The sequence below is a fragment of the Rattus rattus genome, chromosome 5 (assembly GCF_011064425.1).
Source record: "Rattus rattus isolate New Zealand chromosome 5, Rrattus_CSIRO_v1, whole genome shotgun sequence".
In the NCBI taxonomy this organism is placed as follows: Eukaryota; Metazoa; Chordata; class Mammalia; order Rodentia; family Muridae; genus Rattus; species Rattus rattus.
The window spans coordinates 102,439,219-102,459,730 of NC_046158.1; the positions used below are offsets into that span (position 1 = coordinate 102,439,219).

General features: G+C 41.7%; 1 long non-coding RNA gene across 1 annotated transcript in view; it reads left to right on the forward strand.

Annotated features, from left to right (window-relative positions):
• Positions 1–4,496: 4,496 nt before the first annotated feature.
• The window catches only part of LOC116901897, a 380,164-nt gene continuing 364,148 nt past the window's right edge, over positions 4,497–20,512 (forward strand). The window contains exon 1 of the long non-coding RNA XR_004388029.1: positions 4,497–4,779. This is a non-coding gene — a long non-coding RNA (uncharacterized LOC116901897). The remainder of the gene's footprint in view (positions 4,780–20,512) is intronic.

Here is a 20,512-nt window from a genome sequence, read left to right on the forward strand (position 1 = left end):
ATATTTTATATTTGGCATGTATGTGTTTGTGATACTTAAGTTCACATGTATGTGGATCACATGTGGGTTAATATTCACATATGTATACATATATGATGAGGCCTGGTTGTTGGGTATTTTCCAATAACTCTCCTTCTTATACATTAAGGCAGAATTTCTCATTGGCACACAGGGCCCCCAACTCCCTAGTCTAGGTAGCCTGTTTAATAGGGTACCCCTGTGTCTACCTCCCATGAGCTAGGGTTCTACTTGGGCCACTTATCCATCTGCTGTCCCATATCCGGTCCCCCTTCCAACAGGTGATTTTGCCTGCAAAGCCATCTCTCCTACCCTCAAGACATCCATCTGGGAAGAGGTTTGTACTCTGCTACTGTGGAAATGAAGTTACCACTAATTTACTGATTTACCTGACTGCTCTCTCCCCGGCTTCAGGCCACATACATTAGCACCCCGACTTTTCCTCTGCCGTTTTGGACAGATGCATATATCCTGGTGCTAGAAATCCTAGAGGACAGATCACAAAATGGGCAGAATATTTCAGTTACTGGTGGCTGGAAATTCTGTACTGAATTTAAGAACCCATAAATGAGGGTAAAGTAGTTATAAGGGGGAGTTAAGTCACAGAGGAATTCAATTCTTTGTCTGATGGACTACTGTACTCTGTACAGGCCAATGAGAAATCCCCCAGTGGTTGAGCGTTTGGAGGCTCTGAGACTAAACTTTACAGGGATCAACTCATTTTCTCATTTCTGTTTTCTGAAGCAAAGTGACAGCCGCAGGCCAGTGGAGAACCAATGAATAACTTTTTAATTTAGGTTCCAAAGTTCCAGCTATTATGTTGTTAATAACATGATGTGAAACAAAGACAATTAATTGTCCCAAACACTATGTAGTAAATTAAGTCATATTAAAATTTATTAACTGACCATCTGCAGTTTAACTGGATGTGTTCTGTTTTACCTTCTTTAAAAAATAATCAAATTACATGTACTATGCTTTAATATCAAATACATGGATCTCTCAAAGATCAAGATAATCTGGAGTATACTGAGGAAGAGTTTATAAATAAGTTTAAAAAAATTATACTTTAACTTCAGCTGAGTATTTTTTTGCAATCCAATAGGTAATTTTAGTATGTATACTTAAAAAGGCACTACATCTTACTTTATTTTTTGATTTTAGAATACTTAAATGAGTTCTACCTATAAGTTTAAATTATTCAACACATGACAGCTGATGTAGGTGTGGGGTTGTGGAGCCAATCTCTAGGGCCAGCTCATGACTCAAATACAGCTTTATTTCTGCTGACTGGAGACTTGTCTTATCTGACAAGAGGCAATTTCTGCATTTCTAAACATTGGCATGGAAATCCTACATATTGTGAACTAAAAGAGAATTTTAATTTCTGTATGCTTTAGATAGATTTCTTGGATAGCTGGTCACAAATTTTAAATAAGCTATTACTTGCATTTTTTAGAGAAATAAAACAGCAACATCTAAATCAGAAGGATTTTATGTAACTCTCTACTGGGAGCCAACCCTTCTGCCCTCAAGAGCTGGTCGCCCCGGTCACTGAAAAGGACAATGCCTAAGCATTTGACATGTCTTCTGATTCTTTGTCCCATGGGGATGTAAGGACACCTCCCATTTTCAAGAATTAGTTTCCTTTAGATGCTATAATAAATTACTATAAACTTATTTTTTGGTTAGTTCTTATTATGTGACAAACTTTTGCTGGGGAGATAAAACACACCTATCTTCTCAGCCCAGACAAGGATACTACAATAGACCAAAGTGTGGATATCGCCAAGTCCAACTTGGTGAACAATGACTTCTACTGGGGTTACTTATAAGATTCTAGATAAGGGTTACTTACAGAGTAGAAATAACTACAAGAGAGTTGTGTCACCAAAGCCCATCCCAGCATGGGTGACATCTCATAAAGCTGGGAACTCGGGCACACTGCATAGTCTGCACCCAGCTCAACAGGTTGGAAAGTATCCTTTCCTGGTACCTCGGTTCATCTAAACCTCTTCTACACATCTCTTCTTGTCTGAGAGCCTTCTTTGCATCCGGGCTCTGCTTACTCTGGCAGAAAAAGGCCTAGAAAATCTGGCTAGTTTCAGGAAGGAGTTCCTGAACCTATTTTGGGGAGAGGAGTTGTTTATCTCTTACTTAGGGGGTTTTCCTGAAGGATGGAATGTTTTGATCTTAGAGGAGAATGCAATACACCAGCTCTAGAAGTCATATTTCCAAGATCCCATTCACTGGATAGAAATCAACACTGATCCCAGGATCTGTGTGAGAGACTCTTCAATGCCTCTTCTGTCTCCCAGTGTCCTCTGTGACTGGCTGGCTTGTGGCTACACGGCAGTAATCTTGGCCTTCAAGTACATTTTGCTCCTTTCTATGTTAACTCTCCCTTTGACTCCCACTCTTGAAACCATCTGGTCTCATTTAGGGTCCTCAAAATCCAAGATAATCCCTGCACTAGAAGATTTGTAACTACATCTTCAATGTCATCTGTCATCGTAGGCAGCATTCAGAGATTCCATGGAGCTGGGACATGACTGTCTTTGGTGTCTGCTGCTCTGCCTATGACTTGAGGGTTGCATTGCAGGATGCCAGGTTTCTGGAAGTCAAAAATGTGTCTGGCAGTGGACTAAGTCAAAATCAGTTTAACCGAGGTGTCTCTCACAGATCATGAAGGACCTTGAATCCAAATTTGAAGGCTGAGTTATTCCAACCAGACATCCTAGAATGCAAAGATGGATCACGTCCTTCACATGGACACACAAGTGACAGTGTTCGTGACTGTACTGAAAGTTTGTAATCTGGTGGCAAATACCTGTGACCAACTGTCTCAATAGTCCACCCAGACGTCTGCTCAGTTCCTAGCAGCAATGCAGCTAAACATGGATGAATAGATATGGATTATATTGAAATATTTATTACTTATTGAGTATAAGACATTGTGGTAAGGTATGTCCTTTGCTGGTTAAGACCAAGTAGATTGCTGGGAACCTGATCCTTGCGGTTGTAATTGGTGGTTATTTTTTGGCCCCTTCTCTCCCTGGTGTCATCTATAAAATATCTAATGAGCAGGTTGCTTAGAGCAGTGCTGCTTCATGGATGGGCTCTGTAGGTTGAAGCACTGTTTGCTTCAAGGGAGAAACAAAAGCAATAAGGTTACCTGGAGGTGAATGGCTGGGGACAAAATTAAAGCAAACAATGTTTATATGTGAGTTAAGACAATGGGTGCAACAGAGATCTGACCTTTAAGCGATCATTGTTTCTTAAAACTCTTAGTTAAGAGATTGAGACCAAAATAAGAGGCAAAAGAATGAATATTATTTCAAAGAGAGAAGAGTCTGGGTGGCCCTCTGTGGTGGTGGTACTTAAAGTGGTTTGTGGCTGGGCAGGTGGACATTCAAGTACTGTGCTAAGAAAGGCCAGATTGGGGTTGGGGATTTAGCTCAGTGGTAGAGCACTTGCCTAGCAAGTGCAAGGCCCTGGGTTCAGTCCCCAGCTCCGAAAAAAAGAAAGAAAGAAAGAAAGAAAGAAAGAAAGAAAGAAAGAAAGAAAGAAAGAAAGAAAGAAAGAAAGGCAGGCCAGATTGTGCATGTGTGAGAGACTAGGGGTCCAGGCTCTAAAGAAAGCTTAAAAGTGTCACATTAAGTTATCACCAGTTATTAACCTCGCTAAACCTCATCATAGTATGAGAAATCGCTCAGCCAAATGTAAAATGTTCCTAGCTTTCTCCAGGACCTAGTGTTTGGGATACAGCCAAGTGCGCAATTGAACGCCTCATTTCAGTGTGGTATAAAATGACCAAAGTTTGTCTTCATAATTTAAGGGCATGTGGGGGCATTTGGGAATATATACTTTATCTTGAGGACTATACTAGAGGCTGCTGACAGCTATCACAGGAAAAGATGAAATTTTTCCTAAAGTTTTCGTGGCTGGACAGAGGAGATGGGAGGAACTTCAAACTTTGCTGGAAGGAGAAAGAGTAAACAATAAGACATTCCTTAAAACAATAAGAATGAATGAATAAGTAAGTAAATAAATAAATAAATAAATAAATAAATAAATAAATAAATAAATAAATAAATACTAGGATAATAGGAAATGACAGGCTAAGCGGGAACTTTAGGAAGGTTTTTGCCAAGTGGAAACAGCTGAGCTGATAGCCTCTACTAAGGCCAGTGACTGCTCAGTGATTGAAGCCTGGTAATCAATATACCTCTATTATATTAAAAGTAATGCATGGCTCAATAAAAAAAAATACATCTTCCCACATTATACACAGCGTACATGACACCATCGCAGTTCGCAGTGACACCATCAATTCAAGGACCTAGGTGGGCTTGTGGGAGGACCAAGTACCTTCCAGCCTGAGTCCAGAGGTTCCCAGGAGGGCGGGGACCGGCGGGGGAAGTTGGAGCCGGGAGCGAGCGCAGAAGCACGTGGGTTGAGGGGGTGGGAGGACGCCGGGCGGCGGAGTAACCGGTGAAGTGTCAAAGAGGCAGGAGTGGAGGGCTGCGGGGGTGACAGGGTGTGGTCTGCCTGGAGCGGCGACGTGGGAGAGCGGGGCAGAGGCCTGGGGCTGTAGATGGTGCCTGGGTGTGCGGGTGCGGTGACAGCGCGCAGCTGAGCGGCGACTAGGGTGTCCCGGGCTCGCCAAGTGTCCAGCTCCAAGCTGTGCCAGCGACCTCGCGGGCCCTGAAGCCAGACACCTGCGAGTGAGAAGCAAGAGGTGCTCAGCCTTCCCGGCAAGTAAGTGTATCTTGTCTCCGCCACCCGCGCCTTTCGCTGCCCACTCGAGCTCCCGGAAAGCGTGCGGGGCTCGGCGGCGTCCAGGGATGCTCCAGCGGCGGGCGGAAACCGGGGATCAGGGATAGGAACCCATGAGCTGGGATGGAAACTAGAAAGAGGGGATGAGAACCAGGGAGCAGAGGATAAGAGTAGGCAACCAGGATTAGGACCAGGGAGCGGGAGTGGACAGTGGGGAGAGGTGACAGGGACCCGCCCGAGGCCGGGCCGCTCACCCCGGCGACGGCACAGTGGCAGGCTCTGATATTGCCCATCTTTTGTGTCTTACCGGATCCCAGAGCCCTGCCAGGCCGGAGGCGGGCCAGAAGAAGCCACTTTAAGGCTCCGGGCTCCACCTCTCTCCACCCCAAAGCCCTGGAGATTTCGGTGCGGGCCACCCGGCGTCGGTGCGTTCCAGAGCCTGAGCGGGTGGGTGGTGGCTGGACCACCCCATATCCCCGCTGGGCTTGTTTTCTGTTTAGGTACAGCGGCTCTAACTGGTGGGTGTTGGGAGGCAAAAGTGACTCGGGAGCACCGAGTGTGATGCAGGGAACCACCTGCTTCCAGGCTTTTCTTGGGGTCTGGTGGAGCAGGGTCTCCAGAACCCGAGGCCCGCGCGTCCCGTGTCCAGGCTTGCGCGCCAGCGAGCAGGTGCTCAATGGGTGGGTCCCTCCTCTGGCTCATTGTTCCCGGTGACTGTTCTGGGGCCGGGCTGGGCGACACAGACTCAGCTCACAGGTTAATAAAAGTGTTGACTTGGAGGAGTGAGGGTCAGAGCCGATGGGTACAATTTGGAATGGGACTTCTTGGTTCAGAGAGTAAGAGTAGTCGACAACAGAAACCATGCGTGAGTGCAAAACTTAGATCGAACTGATTCAGACAGCCTAGCGAATGGCGCTCAGAAGCAGGAAATGATATCTCCCTCCTGCATTGAAATTGTTTTCAGAATAACGAAGGTGGAGTTTTAAGCATTTGGGGCAACAGGCTATTTTTTCCTGCTAGCACCAGTTTCCCATAGAGGTTCTTGGGCGGGGTTTATTTTCCCCTGGCCCCCTCCCGCTCTCTCTTTATGGATGTGCAATCATTTTTGTACCGTCAAGTAGTAAGATTGCATGGTTCTGGGAGAGGCGTCCCCTTTAATAAACAAAGTGTAATTTCCTCTGTACATATATGCGCCCACACAGTGGTTTAGAGCCCATGGCTCCCACCCTAGCATTGATGTTAAAATTTATAGATGGAAGTGAGCTCAGAGGCAAAGGCAGAGGGAGCCTCTTCTCCCTCCTCTCCTTGGGGAGCCCCAGGACATTTTGAGCAAATCCATTTCTTCCATGGTAGCAGACATGTCCTTATTTGGCTTTCCCCCAGTAGTGACAATGATATCACCTGTTCAAGTGTCAGTGCCTTAGTCCATGGGCTATGAATGCATTCGTTTCCCCTTTTTCTAATGGGCACATCTCTCAGCAAAAGATACTCAAGTATTATTTAATGCAGTTACTGTATGCACACATGTTTATGCATATGCATTATGTATCTGTAGTTGGTCGTGAATATCAGTAGTTACTAAGGAACACCACTGTACTTCTCCCTGGATTTGATGTTGTGCCCATGACCTGCTAAGTGCATTGTCTGCTGAAACCTGGAGTTCAGCCCAGGGAGAAATATCTCATGTGAACATCTCTCTGGACTTAGCCTTTTTGCTCTTGGAGGGAGAAGGGATAGATGGAGCCGCGTGGGTGTTGCTTAAGGTATGAAAGCTGTATGACTGATTCTAAGGCTGGAAGTGTGAATTAGGGAGATGATAAATAGCAGTGGAAATGATGATGATAAATATCAGTGCCACAGATACCCATGTAAAGTATTGTGTGTTCTCCTCTCTCTCCTATCACTTTTAACATTTATATCCTTCATGTTTTTCATAGTAACTTGCTTTTCTTGTGCCTCTCATATCGAAAGGGAACTTTCCCTAGAGCCTTCTGTTATATCATATTTTCGACACCACGATGCTCTTTGGATGCACTGAATTACTTGTTCACTTTTCTCTTTTGTTTGTTTCCACGCTGTGTCCACGATAGTGCGGGAACAAATGAGCAATAGATCAGCTAAGTTCTAATGAAGATTAAGACATGGAAGTTATCCACAGCTATGTTTAAACTGAACACTCATTTAACCACCTTCCCACATGACCAATTTCAGTGAGTAGCTTGTTCATCTTCCAAAGTCTCCAGACTCTAAATTCTTACCCAGATTGATGACTACACTAAATCTGGATTGTAAAAGAACAGAGCTTAATTATTTGGGTCTCATTTATCAGTCAGCAATGTTTAGCATTGCCAAAATAATTATTTCACTGAAATATGCCTGACTTTAAAGTGTGTTGGGAAAGGTCCCTTTTAAATGTGTTTCTTCGTGAGGGAAAAATGAAGTCCTTGGAAAGCCATAATTTCACTCTTCTGAGGCCCTGTAGCCATTTGTGTTTATTGAGTTTTTCTCTTCCACAGGAAGAAAGGGCCATTGTTTTGTCGTCTAGGAGCTGAAGGAAGATAGAAAGTGAGAAGAGAAAAGAAGCAGTTAAAATGCTATTTACTCTTTCAGAGGGAGAAAGTGTTATTTGAGTAAATACTGATTGTTTCCTTAAAGGTGTACTAAATCCATGTTAAGGGGCCATTCACAGGTTTTCAGTATAGAAATGTTAGTGCAAAAATTCCGTGAGCAGTTTCTACAAATAAAACCTTTACTTTTAAGCCAATCTGGGGGTTATTTTCATCATTCTATAAATTATGAAATGTTAATGAATCATCATTGTCGAAACACTGAAATTTCATTAAATATGTATTAGAGTGCACCGTCCTTCCCCAAGTGCCTCCATTGTAATAGCCTGTCCGTGGAGATTAAAAAGAACATCATTGATGTCATGGTGTGCTTTGCATCTTAAAATAGCAGCTTGTGAATTACAAACATTCATTACTCTACAACCACATGCTGTAATTCCTCAAGACCCCCAAATAGAGAATTATTTGTACTCTAGACATTCAAGTCTTCACTGCATCAATGCTGGTTCCCCTTTCCTCAAAACAAATAGCCTTTCAGATCAATACCTGTTAAACCTGAGTCTTTAAATATGTTCCTTCTGCGTCATAAACGCATGTTGAATATGTTTCATGTGGCCTGGTGAAGGAATGTACTGTTGGAAACTTGGTGCCAGGGAGGTCTCTAGGGAAGGGCTGAACAGGGAAGGAGAGTAACTTCCATTAAAGGTTGAGTCAGAACTTAGCAGGTAGAAAGGTGGGCTTTCCTTTCTGGGGGAGCACACTGAGGAGATTGTCTGTGTTCACAGAGACCAAGCCCATGTCATGCAATTGGCTTCCCCAGACTCTCCTCTTACAAGCAGAGCCCTACTGGCTGCATTTGAACGCTGGCTTTTGCTTTCCATAGGTATCAAAGCTCTTTGTTTACTTACTCTGTTTCAGGAGGAGTGCTGTTGCATTTTTGGAAAAATTGAAATATGTCAATATGTGTTACCAGAATATTTTAGCAAAAACCTTGGTTTTCTTCCATGATTGATCAATAAATGTTCACTAAACAGGAGATGTTTCATGGTTAACTTGCTTGAGTTAGATAAAACATGAAATGATGGTCAGATGACTAAGCTAAGTTAATTAAAATAGCACTTTTAATTTCCTTTGGTGTAAACTAATTTGAAGAAAATGTTATTGAGTTAAGTGTTGAATTTAAAAATCAACAATCGTTTGTATTTCTTTTAAGAGCAAGATCAACTTAGTTAATGAGACGGAAATCATTTATAATATAACGACTAAGATAGTCAATTAAATAACATATGTATATATTACCTTGCCTTTTGAGGGAAATGCTTTTGCAAGGAAAGGACGCAGGCTTCTGGCGTGGCTCAGAGGCAAACATTGTGTTCTCTAATGCTGCTCTTTTCTCCTCATCTTCATCTTACTCTACTTATCCACTTATTTTCTCTGTCAGAATATATAATTTTGTTTTTGATTGTGGAATGTGAGGGCTCATTAAAGTAAAAGGAAGTTCTTAGAAACAGGATATAAAGGGACGATTAGTCGTTACAGGCCAGTAGAGAAACCAAAGGATGCACTCTGATTTCGAGGAAATCTGACTTCAGGGCAGTTACACTTTGGCTGGATGAAGATGTGACCGAAAACCAACACCCGAATCACCTTATGCCTCCATCTGTGGCATTTAAATGAACACCCAAGCCCTATTCTTAATGGTACTCAGCACACCCTTCCAGTCAGTCATTCTTATAGCAGGGCTTAAGCAGCACAGCAAAGCAACCATATTTTCCATTAGAGGAAATTCCTTTCAGAGCACCTAAAACTCAAGCACTCTGTCTATGGGAAGCAAAATAGCAATCTTGGCGATTGTCTGTGATGCCAAGAGACTAGAAACTCAAAACCCTCCCTTCCTTCCTTCCTTCCTTCCTTCCTTCCTTCCTTCCTTCCTTCCTTTCTTTTAACAAAAATTTACTTTATGTGTATGAGTGTTTTACCTGCCTCAGTGTTTGTGCACCACACGTGTGTAGTGCCCGAAGGGGCCAGATCCTGGCATTGGAGGTAAAGACAGTTGTGAGCCTCCTGTGGGTGATAATTGAATCCAGCCCTGTCTCTGGCAGAGCCACCATCACTGCTATCCCCAGCCACCTCTCCAGTTCCTCAGACTGCTCTTCTTGCTTTCTCTTCTCTCCTCCCATTGTCCTTCCTTTCCTCCTCCGTCCTGCCTCCTCCCCTTCCCCTGCCTGCTTCTTCCCTCAGCTCATTGGCTTTTCCACTAGCTACATTGCAGGGCACTCATTGGTAGGTGTGGCCATTCCAGTAGCAAGCTTAGCCCAGCAGGTTGGCAGCTTCTGGAATTTCTGTCCATGTAAATACAGTATTTGTTCTAAGTACTGCCCTTAAGCACAGTAGTTAAGTTTGAGTGCCCACTGGTTGTTTGCCTATGTACTAGAATCAACTACCATTTTCAGCTTTTAAAGGGACCACCCACAAAAGTGTTCCCTTTAACTATAGAAAATCGGATAGGAGGGCAGAGAAAGGAAAGGAAGAAAAATAAACTTAAACTATTTCATTGTCCCAGGGTGGCATGTTTGCATCTAAGGCCAAAAAGGGATTAAAATCCCAAACATAAGCAGCTGCCACTCCACCGTTTGGTGGACTTGACTGACATTTTCCTCTGACATCTCAATTAGAGTTAATGTTAAATTAATTTAATGTCTAAAATGCAGATCTGTTGTCCCAAACTAGAACTCTCAGACAATGATCAACACTGATCATTTAAATGTGGCCTTTAAAAGAGATCATTGAACACAATAAAAATCTGCATATGAGCACACTTACTGTGCTTCCAATTATGGTATAAATAGTGCATAAAGCTTTAAATTTTCATCAAATTATTGTTTCATTGACATGCAAATTAACTGCTGACATCTAAGTTGTGTGCCACGTGATAAGTCCTAATTGGCAAGGAACCAGAGAGGATTATTTATAGAGCATAGTACCACACAGTGCAAGCACAGACCTTCAGCATGCAGGTGTATTCAGGTTGGTGTTCAAACACTCATCCCATTTGGGGAAAGAATTTGTCTTAAAAGTATTCCTAAAGGGACTGGAAATTAGTTAAGTTTCCCTCAGCAGCTTGTTCAGGCATGAATAATTTGTGGAGCGATGGATTTGAACTCAAGTGTTTAGAAATATCATTTTCATTCTGAGCATACAAAATAAAGTTTGCAAGAGAAAAGCGAGTGACAGAGTTGAACATTTATTAAGTGAGTTAATTTTGAAGAGTAGCTACTTCTAAAGATACAAGTGGAAATTCTATTTTATTTTCTAATGACACTTGAGGTCCTGTTATACATTGTGTCTGAGAATGCCATGAAAGAATTATTATGTATCTCCATTGCTCATACTAGATTATTGGGTTCTACTGTGGGCTTTCTTTTTTTCATGTATGTGTCCACTGAACAGTACCATGAACCCATGGAAAGGGGTAGATGTCCGTCACTTGTTCTGTGTCTTCTTCTTCAGATGTTCGACATCTTGGCCTAAGCTCATAAGGTTACACAGATGTCTGGTAATTTCTGTCTATAAAAATGCAGCTTCCTAGAGAACTTCACCATGTACTAATTTTAAATTGTTGTTGTTGTCGTTGTTGTAACCAACCAAGAGCATCCAGCTTTTCCTGCCAGCTTGGTCAAATGACAATAAAAGACTTAAACACATGGCAATAAAATAAATAAAATAAAATGATAACTTCTATTTGAAGGAATCATCTAAGAAGGATTGAACACGGCATGAGTGCGTCTGTGTGCCGAAGAGAGGGAAGGAGAGGTGAGAATGATTTAGTCATAGTGGTACTAGAAATGTATAGACATTCTAAAATATCCCTGGAAACATGACGCTTCTCAGTTATCGTGGTCATTTTAAAACTGAGTATACAATCTTAACTGTTGCAAACAAGCAACACGTGGAAGTGAAAATATGCCTCATGTCCAGACTTCTCACCAACACAAACTGTTGTACACCTTGGTAATGATCAACAGTGGCTTCAGGAGTAATAAGACTGTCCTGCGAGCATGATCAAGGCAACTTTGATCTTTTTTCTGCTGAACGTTTAAAAGGAAAAAGTACCTTGTAAATAGAAATAAACTTAAATTCCATTAACTTGAAGTAGAACTTACTGTGAACAAGATATTGAAAAACAGAAAGGAGTATTAAGAAAAAGAAAAAAAGAGTCCCTTGCCTTAAGCAATGAGGGTGAAGTAGGGACTGAATGTGAAGGAGCAAAAGAATAATACGGGTCTGCTCAGTCCTTGGAGGCCTAGCTGGAGAATGTGCTTCTCAGTTTGGGTGCTTAGGAGGAGGGAAAGTAAGGGCAAATTGGAGAGGAGTAACAGGGGAAAGCGGTGTTCAGATGATGGCTCAGAACCTCTGAGATGAAGGCAGAAATCCTAAGCAAGAGAGAAAATGCCAGAACTCTGCCAGGAAGTACAGTGGCCATCATCATGGAGACAAAGATTTGGAAGTTTGGTCCTAATAAAAATCTGACTTCTATTGCTAACACCTATGCAACTGACCATGTCACAGGAAAAGCTCACCATGGTCTTAAGTAGTTACTGGTTTCAGATAATCAGCTGCATTCATTTTCCTGGAAAATAGCAGGACAGTTTCACTTCTAGAACACTCCTCTGACTATACCTCACTCTTAGATGAAGGTCTATCTTCTTCCACTGTTAACCTGGAAATCATCAGAAAATGGCCTTCATGGACGCCTACTGTTACATCAATCCATGCACCAGTATTGACTGTCAACTAATCTGCATTCTTGCAGTTTCTCTTGCAAAGCAGTGGCAAATGTTCAATGGTTGTACTGAAATGCAGTGCAAAAATAAGTAACTAATTTATTAATGAACGACTTTCAAATTTCATGTTTATTTGCTTAGCCTTAGGAAACAATCATGATTTCAATAAAAATATTTATATGGACAGAATTAGTAAGACAAGTGCAAAATTAGAAACAGTGCCTAACCAAAGATAGAGAAAAAAATAAAAAGGGTAACAATAAGAAGATGAAATTATAGCATGTTTGTATGACAGATTTTTTTTGTGAGGCTGGGGATTGCACCCATTGTCTTGCCCATGATGGTGAGCACTGAAGAACTGAGCTCTAGATAGCCATTCCCGAGTAGAATATTAAGCCGTGCTTATAACCACTTTTTCACAAACTGAAAATAAATGATGTGATATAAAATGCAAAACTTCACTAATACAGGATAAAATGTTGTATGTGTACATATATAGATCAGAAGGATGTATGGTATTAGAAGGGTGTCCCATTGAATAATACCAAAAGGATAATGGTATATACAGCAAACCCTTTGAAAATTATGCTGAGTTTAAAGAAATAGTGGTGAGAGGTTCTGGTGGAAAGCCATCTCTGGGAAGCCATTAAACTGTTCAAAACTCCATCACCACCAGGCATTCCTGGGCCACGATATCCATTCTACCAACAGGTCCTTGTTAGATTTCAGTACAGACATATAATAATCCCATTTAGTTCTCCATCTCCTCCACCGTCCTTCTGGTCATCAGCTCTGTGATGAACCTCATCCTGCCTTCTGTGGCTGTCTTCCCACTCTTGCTTTTGCAGAAGCAATCATCTGAGAACTTGTAATTGTACAGTTTGATACATGGGCCCTGGGATTGTGCGAAGTCCTAGCATTTCTGTTTCCAAGTTAAGCTATAAAACTGGGCTTGGGGCATTTATTGCTTCTCTTCTGTGTTTCCATCTGTAAAATTGAAGATGTCAATAGATATCTTCGGAAGTTGTCAAAAGAACCAAGCGATGATCTGAAATAATGCAAGGGCTATTATGCCATAGCTATCTGTCAAGACCCATCCCTTCAAAACCATTCGCAAGTGCCTTCTTGCATTTTAAGGGCATCTGTACAATCATATTCAACTGGACATTCAGACTTCCTTGTTATTTCCACAAAACTTAAATCCTGTGCTGCCACGGACCCCTTGCTTCTGGAAGTCTCTCCTTGAATTTTGCTCTCCACAGATGCCTGTCATTCTTTTATCATTCATTTCTTTCATAAACCCTAACCATCATTTCAGCCTTGTCTCTTAGTTGATGCCTCTCTTCTGTATCTGATGACTAGAATTCAAATCCTGTTATACAAGATCAATGTCTACCATGTGTTTTGTTGTTGCTGTTGCGTGTGTGTGTCTAATATCAAACACAGGGCCTAGCATATAGTAATAACTAAGTATATATGATTGGGTGAGTAAGTGAGTTGGATGAAGGAAGGATGCCTAGTGTATTTCTAGAGCCTTATTAACATTTTCAAGGTCTGAGAAAATAATATTTATTTTTACTTTAGCTCTGGTATGTAGGATATTAAACTGCTTCTCAAAACACAGGTGGTACATTTTGAAAGAGGCAGAGAATTTGGGGGAAGGTGTCCAGTGAATAAGAGGATTCTAGATTTAAAATTCTTCGGATCAATGAAATAGGCAGGGAATTGGGGGGTGAGGTGGAAGTGTGAGGGATTGACTGTCCAGTCATTCAAGAGAAATATCAGACCAACAAAGAGCCTAGATATAAATATTAGACAAAGATAATTTAAAAATAAGTCCTATAGAATTTTACTTCCTAGCATTAGACAACGTTGCTTTGTGTACACAATTCCCAGATGAGTAGATAAAACCAGCTTTAGTTATTGGGTGTCATAAAACAAAAACATGGCTATCTTCTTCATTGGGCTCAGCTGTTATTTTTAATGGAAATCATTCAAACATGGATGCATGTTCTGACTGTGTCTCTCTACAGATGGACTGTTTTTGTGTACATTTTTGTACTGTTTTGTGTATATTTTTATGTGGGAAAATATATTTTCGTCACTGTTTCTGACCATAAAGTTGGGCAATGTGGAGTGTTATGGCAGGCAGCGTACTTTTGGTCTTGCCAGGAGGTGTCACTACAGCTCTCTCAGATGAACAGCAGATCCAGTAGGGACCAACTGGTATCCACCTGCAGCTTTGCAGAGTATGGGCTCTGGCCAACATTCTCTCCTTGGGTTACCTGGAGGAAATGCAATAGGACAGTAGAATTATTTCCAGAATCCTATTTTTTTCCAACAAATGTTTTGGGTTGTGAATTAGCTGAAACTAAAAACCAAAACCAAACCAAACCAAAACAAAACAAACTTTACTATTTTGGAAGTAAGTGCTACACTTTCTTTTGAGTAATGATCAAGGGCTGTGAAAAGAACGAGCAAGGAGCAGAGAGGGAAATAGGTGGGTGTTGACTTCTGGAAGGAGGAATGAAACCCACGGTGATAGCCCATGGTGACAGCTCACCCTGGAACAGCTCCTGACTCAGCGTTTTCTCTCCTGCCTGACTTGTCAGTCGAGCAGTTGGTATCCAGTGTCCAGCCTCTTTTTCCTACTCACGTAAGCCTAATTTTTAAAAGGTCTGCCTTGAGAATTGTACCCCATCTTTACTTGCTGATGAGTATAATTTCAGTCTCCTCCACAATATGATAAATTGGGAGTGATTACTGTATTTTCCTACATAAGAAAAATGGAAACTGGAAAAATATTGTACACAATACCCTGTGTATATCATGCTTTCATTGGGACTGGGAATTTGACCCATTAGGTTTCAACAGCCTCTAAAGGACACACACACACACACACACACAGACACTCACACACACACACACACACACACACACACAGAGGAGATATTCTTTGAGTCTTTTTCTCTGAGTGGTCCTGACTGAATTGGAGCGCCACACAGTACCCAGTGCTCACTTTGTGTGAACAGCACACCTTGAAGGTGTGGCTTTATCTTTTCTTAGACAAAGTGGTGCTTCATGAAGAGTGTAGACATTTTAAAAAGTGACCTGATACTTCTGCTTCTAAAATAGCACATAAGAGCCACAACAGTGACCAACAAAATGAGTGGACAAGAGAAAAAATGTGCCCAAGGGCAAGCCTCCCCACCCTTGAGTCTGTAATGAGGGTGAGAGGGGAGGCAATGGCTATGGCGCACCTGGCTTCACCTGCTGCCACTGCCTCCATGTGGTTCATTGAGCCATGGAGCAGAAAGGCTCAGCTTTTTGTCAACGAGCAGAGCAGAATGAACCCAAAGGGCCTCTTTAACTGTTGGGGACAGACTGGCATTTGTGGAGCTGTGTTTCCTGCCGGCCTCCAGGTGGCGGCCTGGCCCCGCTGTTAGACATGCTCTGGTTTCGGCCATTTCTAACATTGCCAGACTCAGGACTGTTTCTCAGCACATTTAATTCCCTGGGAATGATGAATCGAGCTTCAGTTCACTGCACCCTGGGGTGATTGAGCCTGCAGTATTTTGGAATCTGCAGACTTTCTGGGCCCTCATCTGATAGAAAAGGCTGCCATATTCTGGATATTTTGTCCCTTTTAGTCCTGGCAGACTGTTTATGCCCACAAAGAATCTATAGGAGAACACTTTAAAAGCAGACATATACTTTCTCCTCAACTATGGGGAAATTAAACAAAGCTCAAAAATTTATTCCGTTATTTGATCTTCTATCTATTTCATGGCTTTGTTCGTCTTTGATTCTGAAATAATATTTCCTTCCACCTGACTTAAAGCAAAGCCTCTCTAGAAGGTAGCTTATGTTAATTGACTGAGTGTTTTGGAAGAATGCAGGCAGAGCTATGTGGAATGTCTTAATTTAAATGACGCTGTAAGCCTTTTCATATTGTAAGCGGAGGCATTTAAAAGTAAGATGATTAGAAACTGCTGAAGTTGCACACAATTCAAGAATGTGAAAGACGTTAGAATGAGCGGCTGGCACAGGGCTGCAGTGTCCGTGTATTCTAAATATACATGTAATATCAATTATGGAAGAAAACCAACAAAGGATCTTAGGCTTGTCGGCTTGCATTTGCGTGGCTGCTTCTTTTCATGAGAATTTTTAGTAACTGGGAAACGTGCCAGATTCTAAATGCTGGAAAACAACACATGAATAGGATATAGTAGATCTTAGCCCTGTTGGGGAAAAAAAAGTTACTTGTGAGTTTAGAAAGCTTTTCTCTGTCAGTGTGGCTAAATTTGCGCTTTGATTTGCAATGGTTTAGACTTACAAGTCACCTGTAGTTGGCTTTGGGCCATGGTTGGTAGCATCTTCAACAGACTCTTCTAGAGAACTTCTGAGAACAGTTGTTCTCTACACCTGTGAGATTCGATCCCCTGTCATAGAGCATTCTCTCAAGGCAGTCTGTGAGGGTATAGGCTTGTGTTCTATACAGAACCTCAAGTTCTAGATGTAAAGAACCCAGCTACTGGCTCAACATGTGCTGAAATTTTAAAGGATTAGCGTGGACAGTGAATTTGGTCTCTGAAAGCTGATGGTGTAGTGAACCATTAGAATGGCAGGGGTGGGCCTTTCCAATTCCCCTTTCAGGTTAGGTTGTAGCCACTGAATGGGCTGTCAATTTATCTTGCTTATTTTATTTTACTTTATTTTAAGGACTGGAATTCCGCTCTTGTCATTCTGTGAAGTCTTAGGGTAGAATGTGAAATTAGGGAAGAGAAGAGTGGTTGACTGAAATAAGACTGTTTGGCCATAGCCTCTGATTTAATGACCCCAACAAAATCAGCAAGGGAAGGCCAATCCCCAACAAGCCTAAAGTCTTCTTTGAGGGTACATGAGTTCCTAGAAGGACTTCACCAGCCTACCAGTTTCTATTTACTTTTGGCTTTAAACACCAATTTATCAGAAAATATTTGATCTCTTGATGGAAAGATTTGAGTTTCCACACTTCCTTTAATTGGTATACTGAGGTAAACACAAGTGTTGCCTCAAGTGTTAGTACTTATTATCTTATAATACTTATTATCAAAATAGATTACATCTCTCTGTTATTCATATCAAAATGATTGTGTGAAGGAAATGGCTTTAGACATATATAAATGTTTTCTGCAAATTTACGAGACTTGTTGTCCTAAGAATGATGTTGTTAGCTATCTGAAACAGAACCCTGAATTTTTACTCTTTCTTTATCATCATCATGGCACTGAAAGTCAAATGTTATTGAGAAAAAGAGATTTCTAAATCTATTAAGCCTGAGAAGAGACTGAAAAAAAAAAAAAGCCTTGAGGAGGCTGACAGGAGGGCGGTAATACTTTCCAGTGGGTGGAGTGAACAAGATGAGACAGAGAACATGGAAAACCATATTTTTCCAGGAGCCGTAAGTCATTGTGGCAGAAAAAAGAGAGCTAAGATTTAGGAAGATAGGTTTTCCTATCCTTGATCTCAAGATTGGAAACCTGAAAAAATAAAGGGTAAGGGTGAGCTCTAAGAACTATGCCTTCTGGATTATCTTCAGGGACAGTGAAGGGTTTTAGAAGAAGCTACAATGTGATCTAAATAAGAATAGAATTGTAGGAATAGCCTAGAGCATTAATCAATAAACCCCTCAGAATGACCCAGAAGTCATGTCCTAATGGAAGCATGAGGTGATTTTGTAGTGACTAAGATCTGAATGAGAGAGCTACCTGCTATAGGATGTTGTTTTAAGGATTCCTAACAGTAGCTGGGGCTACTGATGCCAGTGAAGGGCACCAGCAGGTCCTTCCAAAACTCTAGATGAGACATTCGCACTACAGTACTTACAGTCATGACTTAGGTCTAGCATTCTCTTAATGGTTTACCTGCATCATTTTGTCTGTACCCGATCTGATTTGTATCTGATTGACATGCATGCTTCTTGGTCCATGCTGTAACACACCCATTGCTAAATATTTTGAATTTTATTCCAAATGAATAGGGTGAGAACAAAGATCTTCTGTGAGGAAACTGGGAGCAGGCCAAGTTCAACACCATGGATTGGGCTTTCTTCTATCCACTGCCACAGCCATAAGTCAGAAATTAGCTCAGGGAAGAAAGGAAGACATGTGAGACTGTGTATGTACCTCTAGGAAATGCCCTTAAAACAGTCTTGCTAAAGGCTTAGCTTTCAATTTAGACAATATTTAATTAAGAGAGACTGCTTAAACTAGCAAAAACAACAAGCTAGTATGTCTAAGTAAGGTGAGGGAAATAAATCCCCAGAATGACAGGTTGTTTGTGGTAAATATAAACATCTGTATCTATCCATTTAAAATTAAGTTAAAAGTAATAAAGTACAGATCTGGTTGGCTCCCTGAACGTGTTCTTCCTTCATGGCAGCCCAGTTGCTGAGACAGCTCTTTCTTATCTTCCGTCTGTGCCAACTCTTCCTTAAAGAGTCTTCTGGCCAAGTTCAATCAGGCACCTGGATTCATTCTGACAACAGGGTGCAATGCTTCGGTTGGGTTTTGTTTCTCTGCTTTTGGTGAGGATGAAACATATTAATACATTTTTAAGCTAGGAATTTAAATCCAGTTCCTTCTGAATCCAGGGTCCCACATTTTAATCCCAGTTCACAGGCGCTGATATTTGGCAACCTGTTGGTAAGACATGATCTAGGAACACATTTAGGGACAGCAGGAAGGACAGCTTTGTGGATCTGCTTTTTCACTGCTCTCAGAGCCTACATGGAGATGTTCCAGTGAGTGGACTTAGAAGTCCTTCACTGGGGAGGGACTTGCTTTAAAAGCATCAATCTTAGGACTAGGATATAAAAGACAGACAGACAGACACAAAGCCTCTGTGGTGTTTCCACCACTGCTTCTACCCATGAGCAGACATTCCCACTGGGGGTCATCCTCTCAGAAGGTCTTTGGAAGTGGCCATCTGGGAGACCAATTGTTTGTTTGTGTTTGGTTTCTAGTCCCTTTATTTGAAATTCTTCCAAAGAATATTTGAGTGAGAAAATATGTTTGGATAGATAAATGGACTTATTGGCTAATGGAGAGGATTGTATTAGGGTGGAGAAGAGAATTATGAAAACGGATGGAGTCAGGTGCTCTCATTCCCAACCATGGACAGCACCACCTGGACTGAACTGCTCCTGAAGTCAACCAAGCCTTTCCCTGCACGGTGCTTGCTAGACAGTCTGAGGAAGAATGGGCTTAAGGAAATAAGGATAGTTAGCAATGCACACCTGTGGAGGGGGAGAGGGAGATGGAAAGGGAAAGAGGGAGGGGGAGGGGGAGAGGGAGAGGCAGAAGGAGAGAGAGTTGCATGCATGCATGTACACCCCCCAAAAAAATCATATGTTGAATATTTGGAATATGGTGATTTGACAACAACAGTGCCTTTGAGGAAGTGATTCACTTAAAGTGAAATTTAACTACTACCTAAAAGGAGTACCTAAAAGGAGATATATGGGAAAGATAGACAGACAGACCACACATGTATACTATACACAGTAAGGACATAACTATTGGAAAGTAAGAGGATAAGAGGAGATACCTCAGGACGAAGCAGGCACTGGCACCATGATCTTGGGTGTCTGCTCCTCAGAACTGAGCAGTGTTACTTCAGCTGTCCCATGTCTTTACTATAGCTGCCATGCCACAGAAAATACAGCAGAGAAACTGTATTTCAAAAGAGTTAAGCATGCACTTAGGTGCACATCTGTAACTGTAAGAAGTGAGCTTTGGAATTGTGAGGCTACATTTCTAAAGTCACTGATGTTTTAGCTGTTGCAGAATCCCTCAGGGTTGTCTACTGTACCTGAAATGAAATATGTCCTCCATAATTATCAGTTAACTAAGAATCAGCATTAGCCATGTTAAAAAATTAAGAATTAATATAAAAATACAGTTCCTGGATAAGACCCTATAAAAGAGTGAGACATAAATTTTCTTCCCTGTCTTCACCCATATTCAGCTGTACCTGAGAAACCACTCCTCAAATATGCTTCTTCCATCAAAGGGCACTGAACTCAGATCTCTCCTCTAATGTCTTTTTAGAATCAGCATGTAACGCTTGCTATAGGGCATTTGTGTATATGGAAGCAGTGTGTAACCTGGAATATCTAATAATAGAAGTGGGTACCACATTGAATTCATACTGCACGTCCCACACATGGACATCTAGCTTATGGTCTAGTTGGTTCATGTCAACAATAACACTTAGCAGGTGGAGGCACAGGGCTGAGAGCTCAGTGGTATGTTCAGTTTTCAGTAGCTGGGTGAGGAATTGTCCTTACCCTCACTTGATTTTGCTACACCTCTAAATGAT